This window comes from Procambarus clarkii, chromosome 6, assembly GCF_040958095.1.
Source record: "Procambarus clarkii isolate CNS0578487 chromosome 6, FALCON_Pclarkii_2.0, whole genome shotgun sequence".
Lineage (NCBI taxonomy): Eukaryota > Metazoa > Arthropoda > Malacostraca > Decapoda > Cambaridae > Procambarus > Procambarus clarkii.
This window is the reverse complement of record NC_091155.1, coordinates 49,994,762-50,006,714: the sequence shown is the minus strand read 5'-3', so window position 1 is coordinate 50,006,714 and position 11,953 is coordinate 49,994,762. Positions and strand designations below refer to the sequence as shown.

General features: G+C 42.6%; 1 long non-coding RNA gene across 1 annotated transcript; it reads left to right on the top strand.

Moving 5' to 3' along the window:
- Positions 1-917: 917 nt before the first annotated feature.
- LOC138355143 (uncharacterized) lies at positions 918-1,655 on the top strand. The gene is made up of 3 exons (XR_011223861.1): positions 918-1,070; positions 1,199-1,360; positions 1,522-1,655. It is a non-coding gene; the product is annotated as an uncharacterized lncRNA (long non-coding RNA).
- The last annotated feature ends 10,298 nt before the right edge of the window (positions 1,656-11,953 follow it).

Sequence of the window (11,953 nt, the reverse complement as noted above, 5' to 3'; positions counted from 1 at the left end):
AGGCGTCCCTGTACATACCAGTTGTGGGAGTATGGGTTCGAGTCACTTCTGGGGTGTGAGTTTTCAGTTGTATATAGTCCTGGGGACCATTCAGGCTTGTTTGCATTTGTGTTCCTCACGTGTGCCCCAAAGAATGAGGTGATTTGATAAAATGCTATGCCCAAGATTACCATCCGAGTGCCGGCGGGGAAGTGGTTCATATAGCCTCGGCTATCACTTCCTTTTGTCCGGTCGTGATGGTCAAGCGGATTAAGGCGTCCCTGTACATACCAGTTGTGGGAGTATGGGTTCGAGTCACTTCTGGGGTGTGAGTTTTCAGTTGTATATAGTCCTGGGGACCATTCAGGCTTGTTTGCATTTGTGTTCCTCACGTGTGCCCCAAAGAATGAGGTGATTTGATAAAATGCTATGCCCAAGATTACCATCCGAGTGCCGGCGGGGAAGTGGTTCATATAGCCTCGGCTATCACTTCCTTTTGTCCGGTCGTGATGGTCAAGCGGATTAAGGCGTCCCTGTACATACCAGTTGTGGGAGTATGGGTTCGAGTCACTTCTGGGGTGTGAGTTTTCAGTTGTATATAGTCCTGGGGACCATTCAGGCTTGTTTGCATTTGTGTTCCTCACGTGTGCCCCAAAGAATGAGGTGATTTGATAAAATGCTATGCCCAAGATTACCATCCGAGTGCCGGCGGGGAAGTGGTTCATATAGCCTCGGCTATCACTTCCTTTTGTCCGGTCGTGATGGTCAAGCGGATTAAGGCGTCCCTGTACATACCAGTTGTGGGAGTATGGGTTCGAGTCACTTCTGGGGTGTGAGTTTTCAGTTGTATATAGTCCTGGGGACCATTCAGGCTTGTTTGCATATATATATATATATATATATATATATATATTTATTTATTTATTTATTTTAGGTAAGCGTGATCGTTATGTCTCGAGTTGGTGATATTTGTAGAATTTGTGGATGGGGGTCATCACATCTCTTCGTTCATAGGTGTTACACATGTTTCTTCTGTGGAGAAACTGTATGTGTACAGTCTAGTGGTGAACACAGGAGAACCTGTGCTGGAGGTATGGCCGTATTTTATATATTTATTTATTCATTTATTTCAAATGAAAAATATTAAGAAGGGTTTTCCCCTTCTCCGCGAGTGTGGGAGAGAGAGTGTATATAAATTATACACTATTTCCTTCTTTAGGTAAACGTCGCCAGCCCACCCTCCCTTCCAGAGAGGATGGCTTCTTGTGCTTTTTGTGTGGAAATACATCCTTGAGACCTCACCACACTTCCCCTTGTGATAATTGTGGGACCTCTGTGTGTGAGGACTTGACCTCTGAACATCTACAAACATGCCCCCGTGGTGAGTGAATAAACCCTCCACCTTTATTTCTCTTAAGAATCTTTTTTGAGAACTTATGTCATGGGGTTTAGTGAGAGGGTGTTGCCTTTTTATTATTATTATTATTATTATTATTATTATTATTATTATTATTATTATTATTTATTATTATTCCATTCCAGGAGCGATTCAGAGGCAGGTAGGGGAGGAACATGACAAAGCACAGCGTGACAATAACCCCTTAGGTGGAGGGGAGGGGGGAGAGGAAGCGATGAGTGATGATGATGATGGTGATGATGGTGATAGGGGTGACATCTCTCAGCCGGGCCCTAGTGGTCTTAGACCCCCTGTCATCAATAGACTTAATGCCCTAAATAGTGATGAAAATTCCCCAGATGAGGAGGATGCTATAGACACTCCCCACTTAATTAATAGGGTGGGGGCTCTGGGGAATCTCTTCACTAGACTGGAATATTCCATCCCCTCAGCCTTCGCCACAGACCCTATAGGACTCCTAAGCAATTTTAGGGACTATTACATATCTGAAATAGAGAATTACATGAATTCTCTTGGGGGACATGGCAATTTTACTTCATCATTAAAAATCCTCCTCGAGGTAAAGGTAACACTTTTGAAACAACGACTCACGGAAGATGATGACTTTAGAGAACACTTCATAACAACACCCGCTAGACTGGTAACTCTTGAGGATGTGGGTAATCTTATTGATAGCTGGGTGGCTTATATGATTACACGACTGGAAGATCTCCTTTCAGAAACAGAGGGGAGTGGTTTCATATTATATAATGTCGATTTCCTCAAAATCGTCATCTGTAATGCAAGTGTAAGGTCAGTTTTGGGGGATTATGTCCCTTATCCCCCATTTCTAAGGGGACGGCATGAGGTCTTCAACCCAAACCCGGCTGGTAACAATAAAACATGTATTATTCAGTGCATTGCTGCTTTTCTGGCGTCACAACAAGGGTGGAAGTGGAGACGTATAGGGAGACTTGTAGAGTCTCACTCTAGGGTTAGGAAAATGGTCAAATACGACAATTTATCCTTCCCTCTGTCTTGGGAGGATATCTCTAAATTGGAGAATAGAAATAAACTATCCATTTTTTTGTATTCAATACACAAACATACAGATGGCGTCTATCACGTCTCTCTTTGTCGTCGTGGTAGCAGACAGTACTCGGTCATAGTTCCTTTATTGTTATTGGGGGAATCTCATGTGGCCTTGATAAAAGAGTTCGATAAGTTCCTTCGGAACTTTACTCGCAGCCACAAACGAAAGACAGTCTTCTGTAGAAACTGTCTCTCAGAATATCAAAATTCGTCTGAGCTAACAAATCACTCATCTTCCTGCGACATCACTCAGAAAATTATTTACCCTCAGCCTGGGGACACACTCCATTTTAAAAATACTGGGAAAGGTTACGCCCCTTCCCATGTGGGCTATTTTGATTTCGAGTGTGTCCTAAGCACTGAGGATTGTCTAGGTTCTGTTACAGCCATACATAGACCTATAGCATACAGCTATATAATTGTTGATAGGAACCACACTGTCGTTGATAAATTTACTTATTTTGGGGGGGACAGTGTTACTCATTTCATGCAGCGAGTTGCCACCAAATGGGAAATTATCAGATCTACCCTCCACCATTATGAAATAGACATGTCTCTTGAGGATATGATCCATTTTAGGAGACAGACTCACTGCCAGTTTTGTGAGCAGGTATTTACCCCCTCCAATTTCAAGGTTCAACATCATGATCACCTTAGGGAAAAGCTCAATTATATTGGAGCTCTATGTAATTACTGCAACCTCCGCCACAAGAATGCTCTGGAGAGTTTAGTTCTAATTGCCCATAATATGTCTTATGACATGGGCTTAATTTTGAGGGAGTTTACCATGGATTCAAATATTAAGAGCAATATCCTCATGAGACAGGGGACGAAATATCTTAAGGTGGAAATAGGGAAGCTTAAATTTCTTGATTCACTGGCTTTTATTACAGGTAGTCTTTCATCCCTAGCAAAGACCCACATTGATTCAGCCAGCCCCTTAACATTCACTCACTCAATGATAGAGGGTTTGCCCAAAAAGAGTCACCACCTACTCTTAAAGGGTAAGCAGTTTTTCCCTTATGAATATACCACAAAAATCAGCTGCTTTAATGACACAACACTCCCTCCTATTGAAATGTTCTACAGCTCCCTAAACAAATCAGGTATAACTTTGGACGAATATAGACATTCTAAATTAGTATGGGAGGCTACAGGGTGTAGGACATTAAAAGACTACCTCCTCATTTATTTGAGGTGTGATGTAGGATTACTGGCTGACATTTTTACACACCACAGGGCAATTCTAAATGATATATATTCTTTAGAATTGACACACTATTGCAGCCTCCCAGGGTACTCCTACGACTGCTTCCTGAAAAGTAGTAGAATATCGTTGGAGTTAAGTGCAGATGTGACGTTGCACAATCTCTTATCACAAAACATACGAGGGGGTTTTACAACTGCAGTTAGGAGTTATGTCAGAGCTAACAACCGCTATGTCAACCCATCTTTTAACCCCCAGGAGGATAGGTCTTCATTCTTACTTTATCTCGACTTCAACAGCCTCTATGGGAGTTGTATGACTAGGAAATTGCCCCATGGGGGACTAAGGAGACTTTCATCTGATGAGATGAACTCCTTCATTAGCGGGGGGAAGATAATGACAGAACAGCCTTTCTCTTCTAACAAAGGGTACTGGCTCTTAATTGACACCAAACTTTTAAGACCCGAAATAGCTAGACTAACAGACGATCTGCCCCTTTGTTTACACCATAGGGGAATAAGTATGGAGGATATCTCACCATTTAGTAGGGGACTTCTGGAAACAAATAACATCACACACCTCCCCCCAAAAAACATCAAACTGGTTGGAGATCATCTCCCCAAAAAACATTATTTCATATCTCTTCACCTTTTACAACTATTTATTGAGATAGGACTTGAAGTGGAAACAATACATGCAATTTACGAGTTCCACCAGTCAGATTTTATGGCAGAATTTGTTAACACCAACGTTAACAATAGAAATGCCTCCAGCAGTAATGATAGGAAAACACTCTTCAAATTACTGACGAACAGTGTTTTTGGTAAAACGCTACTGAATCCAGCTCGTTATGCCATTGACACCAAACTAGTGACTTCAGCTAGGGTCTTTTTACGAGAGGTGAAGAATCCCCGCTTTAAACGAATGGTGCATTTAGGCGACAATAAATTATTGTCTGTCAGTTCCAGACCATTCATTAAAATTACTCATCCTAATTACATTGGGTTCCAGATTCTTGAGCTAGCAAAATACAGCTTGTACCATTTTTGGTACAGGGTACTTAAGAACCACTATTCAGATAGGGTACAACTGGTGTATAGTGATACAGACAGTTTCATTTTCTCCTTACTAGCTGAAGATGTCTTTAATGAGATGGGGAAAGAACCCCTTAGTTTGTGGATGGATACGAGTAATTTTCCTGAAACTCACCCCTTGTATGATCCTTCTAAAAAGGGTGTTTTAGGGCTGTTAAAGTCAGAGGTGTCAGATAAACACATCCTTGAAGTTGTGGCACTCAAGCCCAAAATGTATAGTGTGCTTTTGCTTGACAATAAAAATTCCATCACCGCTAAGGGTATTCCCCGAGCTGTGCAAAGATCTTTAACACATAACCACTTTAAAGAGGCCCTTCACAGTAATGGTGTAGTAAATACTTTTAATTACTCACAAATAAGAAACATAGGGGGGCAGATGGCAACCACATTCAATACTAAGAGGGGTTTAAGTGCATTTGATGATAAGCGCTTTTACCTAAATAAATACACTAGCCTAGCGTATGGTCACCCAGACATACCATCCGAGCCCCACCCCAACACCTCAGCCCAAGGAATGTCCACCGAGAGTGAAGGTGGTGACGTCATTGAACCACAAGGAGAGGAAGGACAACGCCCCACCAGCGAGAGTGAACCCTATGACGTCAGCAGTCAGTCACCTGAGGGAGGCGCACTACATCCCATTCACTCTCTGGGAGATGATGAGTCATCGTCTTCGCCCCAGGAGGAGGAGGAGGAGGAGGGGGAGGAAGACCCCACAACGGACTTGTGGGCGAGAAGGAGAGCTCTTGTTAATAAATATTATGTGGGGGGAGATGACCTACAATACGACTATGTTTAACCCTATGTACTTTGATAATATAATCTATAAATCATCAGGATTATTTCTTTTTCTCCTTCTTTACGTATAGAGGCTTAAAATATATCCAACTTAAAAACAACTAAGGGAGGCTGGTCCCTCTTACGGTACACTCAAGGTCAGCAAGTGTGAGGAGGGGTGGTGAGGGGGGGGGGGGGGGGTGGGGGACCGCCCCTACTGCGAGGATCCTGTTTTTACACCTGTCCCATAGAGGGGGGGGGGGTTGTAACTACAACTCACCTGAGTGTTTATTATACAAATATACTGTCATACTTTTCTGCATAAATGAACATGAGCATGAACATAGCGACACATAATAGATACCTATCTTCACTATTTTACGATTGTTGCTGCCCCACACCTTGGGCGACCTAATATGGGGTGGCTCTAAGTGGCACCCCGCCTCTGATTTTCTTATCTGATTACCCTTCATAGGCAGCTACTTTACTGTAAATGAACATGATCATAGTGGCACATAATAGATACCTATCTTCACTGTTTTTTCGACTGCTACCACTCACACCTTGGGTGACCTAATATGGAGTGGCACTATGTGGCTCCCCGCTTCTGATTTTCTTATCTGATCAACATACATAGGTGGGGCTATCTGTCACCAAAATATCTACTAAGGTCCAGTGTCGTGCAGCAAGTTAAGGTTATTATGAGGAATTAAGGTCCAGTGTAGTGCAGCAAGCTAAGGTAATTATGAGGAGTTGAGGTCCAGTGTAGTGTAGCAAGCTAAAGTAGTTATGAGTTGAGCTTCAGTGTAGTGTAGCAAGCTAAGTTAATTATGAGGAGTTGAGGTCCAATGTAGTGCAGTAAGCTAAGTTAATTATGAGGAGTTGAGGTCCAGTGTAGTGCAGCAAGCTAAGGTAATTAGGAGGAGTTGTGGTCCAGTAGAGTGTAACAAGCGAAGGTAATTAAGAGGAGGTACAGTGTAGTGCAGCAAGCTAAGGTAATTATGAAGAGTTGAGGTCCAGTGTAGTGCAGCAAGCTAAGGTAATTATGAGGAGTTGAGGTTCACTGCAGTGCAGCAAGCAGCAGCAGAGAGTGTAATAGTAGAAACAACAGTAGCTGGATCAGCATGAGAAGTAGCAGTTGGTAACAGGGTTGTTGATTTGTGGAACCAATTACCACAGAACGTAGTAGAGGTGGGGTCCCTCGATTGTTTCAAGTTATGGATAATTAAAACCAACGATTATGGATAATGGATATCCTTTGTTATGGATAACAAAGGATCTGAAGATGGATAACAAAGGATCTGAAGAACCTTATAGGTAAAAAGAGAGCGTGGTACAAAAGGATTAAGAATGGGGAAGTCAGTTTAGAACAGGAACTCGTACAACTGGTTAGAAATGCCCGAAACGCTTTGCGTTATAGTGGCTTTAGGCATTGTATGTACTAGCTCTACCTATAAGTCAAACAATCCTTGTAAATATTTATTGTATGTATGTACCTTACCTAAATAAAATTGTATTGTATTGTATTGTAAATACTAAAAAAGAGATAAGGAAATAAAAAAGAAACTATGAAGTTCGCATAGCAGAGCAAGCAGACAAATCCTAAAGGGTTTTTCCAGTTATACCGGACAAAGATTAGGGAAAGGATAGGTCCATTAAAAACTGAGACAGGTCAAATAACAGATAATGATGAAGAGATGAGTAGTATTTTTAATAAATATTTTATATCTGTATTTACTAAAGAGGAACTTAACAATATGCCTTCAGCCGAACAAGTATATGTGGGTGGGGACGAGGACAGGTTGACTAGTTTAGCAGTTACCAGGTGTCAGGAGACATATTTTCCCTGCTCTCTCGTGCACTGAATTAAGTACGAAATTGCATAGTGCACCGGTGATGTGCACGGTGATTCAACTTTCTGAATATAACTTTTCCACAGTCGTGTTGGGTGTCGTTGGACAGCCCATGACATTTGCTAGCCATTGATGTCATTCTGATCGCTGTATCAGGTCTGTGAAGGAAATTACAGGAGGGAGTTGATTTCAGGGAAATTTTTGTACAAGTCAAGTGTAGAGAGGGAGGTATGGGGGGTTAACGGCCGTAGACCACCCCCCCTATCACGTGTCCACCTCGTGTGAGAGGGGGTAGCGTCATGGGGCAGGTGCGGGAGTGGCTGAGGGCCTGGGCCTCAGAAATGCTGAACTGTGATTGGCCAAGACGCTGAGGGGTACCGCATAGTACCCCAGGCATGATATTGGCGGGAAAGACATTCTTACCTAGGACGTTGCTGCCTGAGGACAGGACATTTCCCGTGCTAGGCCAAGCATCGGGAAATACAGCCTGCAACGTTACTAAAGTCAAGCCTACATCTTGCTATCTTTCCGTGTGCCAGGCGTAAGAATCCGGTAATCGGAAAGGGGCTTGTATCGAGCCGTGTGAACTTGTCATCTAGCCGCGTAATTGTGGGACGCCATCTTAGAGGAACTGGACTGAGTGAGGCATTAATTATCGGGCTACAAAAGTGACATCCGCCGTCGATCGTATCTGTGCTTGAAGATACTGCTGTGAGATGTGCCAGAAAAGGTTTCAGTGTTATGAGAGAAACCTTAAATGTTATAATTCTGAGGAACAGTGAAGGACTCCTTCTCGGGTCTCGTGTACCGTGTAACACCGTGTACCGTCGTATCCTGGGGTACCGTGTCAAGTGGAAGGGGCGTGGTACCGCATTCCTGCTGTTGCGCGCACCCTGGCTTGCCTTAGCCGGTGTGTCTGCGCCATCCTGGTCTCTGTGTGTGTGTAGAGCTAATCCCGCGGTCTAGGACCCTGTGCTCCACCTGACCACGTGTAGGAAGTGAGGACGCCTACGTCATCATCCAGCAGCAGCAGTGGTTGACGTGTATGTGTGAGTGAAAGAGGGGCCCCACATCATTGATGTAAGTACACTGTTTCCGTTTGGGTAATAAAACTCTGAAGCTGGGTTCGCCCCCAGTGTTCCGTCTGTCCTCTGTCCCTGGGACCACCTGGGGAGGTGAATGGGAATTGGAGACGTATGAATCTACCCTGTTGTTGTCATCAAGTTGAGGATTGGGCCCAACTGTGATTTTGACGTGTGTGAAGACACCTAGTGACACATTCAGAGGTAGAGTAAAGTGAGTTATTTACTTCTATAATTTTTCTATGTGTCGTGTATGTATTCGCTGTAATTTGATTCCCTTTTTCAGCAGTGAAAAGTGGTAACAGGGAGATTTCCCTTGGTTATATATTTTACTGTTGTGTTGTGGTAAATGTGAATTATTGGTGGATAATTTACTGGGGGAAGTCATTTACAAGTTTTGCCGTGAGTGGCAAGGATGTACTGTGTTGTACTGTGTTGTACTGTGTGTGTAAACCGTAGACAAGTTTGACCTTGGTGGAAGGCGTTGTGTACTGTGAAGGATTCCGTGAGAATTAGAGTCAGTTAACGTCACCGGGGGTCACGATTTACTTAACGAGGTCACTTGTTCGTTGAACATTGTTGTGATTAACGTAGGGACGTGTAAAGGCAACAGTCACAGTGAAGTTCACACAGTGGAGGAATTGTCAAGTGAAGACTAACGTAGTGTTAACGATTTAACGAGCTGTCGTTAATTGAGTGATTAACGTAAGGGGTTGACGGTCTGTTATGATCGGAGTCAATTGCGCTGTAATTAAGCTTCCGTAATTCGTTGGACTGATCAGCTCTGTCTGCGGACAGAGTGATTAAGCACTCGTAGCTAATTAAGGAGAATTAGTAATCGCCACTTAGTGAATTCACCAGGTGTTGATGTTGTTGTTTACACGGAGTATTGGAACATTGTGTGTGGTACAGTAGTCTACCCTCGTTAAGGTAATCTTGTCGTAAGACCGAAAGAGAACTGTCAGTTGTGAGACAGTAGGCTTTATCAATACTCGTCTGAATTAATAGGCTGTTGTATTCAGTAATTAATTGGGAATTACTCACCGAATGCTTGACTTTCAAGTTGATGTAATTAATTGATTTACGAGTTATTGATGCCATTTAAGTGTCGTTGAGACACGTGTGTGTTAACGTAATTGTTTAAATTCAATTAGAGTAACTTTTGTTTTGATTGTCCTGAGAGACAAGTGTTAACGTAAGATTTTTTATAAGGGGTTATCATTCTTGGATTAACCGCCTTGTTACTTGGTACCTCGTTGTGGGCAGCGAGCGCCAGTCAAGTTTTTGTGATTATAGTATTGGTCACCGTGAAGCCGTGACAATATTGATTGCAAGCTTGCGTCACCAGTGGGCACCACTTTGTTCAGTTAGTGTCATTGTTCAGTCAGCGACGACGGGATAAGGAGACCGTGGGTCCATCAGGCTGTTGATTAGCTGTCCTTTAATGTGCCACTGGAGTGACAGTAAAGTAACGTAAATTCACTGTGTAGTAGTTTTAGTTCTTGTTTTGTGAATAAATTGTTTTGTTATAGAAGCGGTCGTTTACGTCAAACCTTCCAATATTACTGCCCCACATTTCATGTTCTGCAACGCTTTGCCTGCTTATGTTCATATTAAGTCTGTATCTAAAGCTCGAGTCCATTGCACAGCACCACACTTCTATAAATAAGAGGTGAGAATCCGTCGGCTACCCTTTATTAGTTGTCAAACTAGGAGGAGCCAGCGACCTAAGTGACAGGCGTTACCCGAGTGGTTTCGCCTGGCGGTTTGCTCCCGCGGTCCAATGATCTTAGGCTTTAAGATTAAATATCTGCCACTGGCAGCTCTTACAGTTTAAGGTCTGCCTCTCTTGCGAGGTAGTTGCGATTAACGTAACATCAATAGGACTTAATTCTTTTGATAACATGTGAAAGAAAAAATCTCACACCAGGGAGGATGTAATTAAACAAATAGTTAAACTCAAACCAAACAAATCCCCAGGGCCGGATGAAGTGTTTGCCAGGGTGCTTAAAGAATGCAAAGAGGAGCTTTCCGAGCCACTGTCTACCATATTTAATAAATCAATAGAGTTAGGTAGAGTGCTAATGCTAATGTGATAAAAAATTTTAAGAATGGAGATAGATCACTTGCATCAAACTATCGACCAATTTGCCTAACGTCTATTGTGGGAAAGTTACTTGAATCGATAATTTCAAATAAAATTCGTCTTCATCTTGAAAAACACAAATTAATAAATGAGTCGCAACATGGTTTTACAAATGGCCGTTCATGTTTAATAAATTTGCTATTTTTTTATACCAGCATAGTTGAGGCAGTTGATAGTGGTAAGGATTGTGATGTGTACCTTGACTTTTGCAAAGCTTTTGATACAGTGCCACATGAAAGACTGATTAAAAAAATAGAGGCTCATTGTATTGGAGGTGATATATTAAGTTGGATTAGGGCATGGCTATTCCAAAGGAAACAGAGAGTTAGTATAAGAACATAAGAATATAAGAACAAAGGTAACTGTGACAGTGAGAGGTTGTGTTAGCTGGAGCTCCGATTGTAGTAATATAATTACAGCAATAATGGAAGGATTAGTGAAGGAACTGGTGAATTTAGTTGGAGCTCTGAGGACAGAGCTGGATTCGCTACGGGAGGAGGTACGACAGCTGAAACAACATCAGGAAGAAACAAAGGAGGAGACCAGTGTTAAAAAGACCTCGTCTTGGCAAGTTGTAAAGGACAGGAGTCTTAAGAAGACCTTGGCAAAACCGACACCTAATAGCCTAAGGACTTCTAACGCATATGATGTGTTAGAGGACGAGTTCTGTGGTGAACCTGTAGTTCAACGAGGAGGCATAGCAACGAGGAACATTGAAGCGCAGGTCCCTCAAAGTGCCCTAAAGGAAAAGGGAGGAACGAAGCGAATTTTGGTTGTGGGAGATTCCCCGGTGAGGTATATAGACAAAACGTTTTGTGCCAGAGATAAAGGAAACAGGTTAAGGGTTTGCTATCCAGGAGCTGGTATTGGTGATATTGTTGGAAACATGAAAGATATTATGACGGGAAATGGGAACAAACCCATTATTTGTATTAGTGCAGGTGGTAATGATGTTGGGCGAGTTAGGACTGAGGAACTAATACAGAGATTCAAGACAGCAATAGAATTAGTTAGGAGCAAGGGAGGGATCCCGATCATATGTGGCATTCTTCCAAGAAAAGGAGTGAGAAATGAATGGATGTCGAGGGCACTTGGTGTCAATTGCAGGCTGGAAAGATATTGCAAATCTAATGCAATATATTTCTTAGACAACTGGGAACACTTCTATGGAAGAAATGAAATGTATGCTCGGGATGGGGTGCATCTATCGAGGGCTGGGGTTGTTGCTGTTGCGAACTCATTGGAACCAGTGGTTAGAGGTGTTTGTTTGGGTTTAAACTGTTAGTAGATAGTGGTATGGGAATTGATTTGGAGGAAGGAGATAATA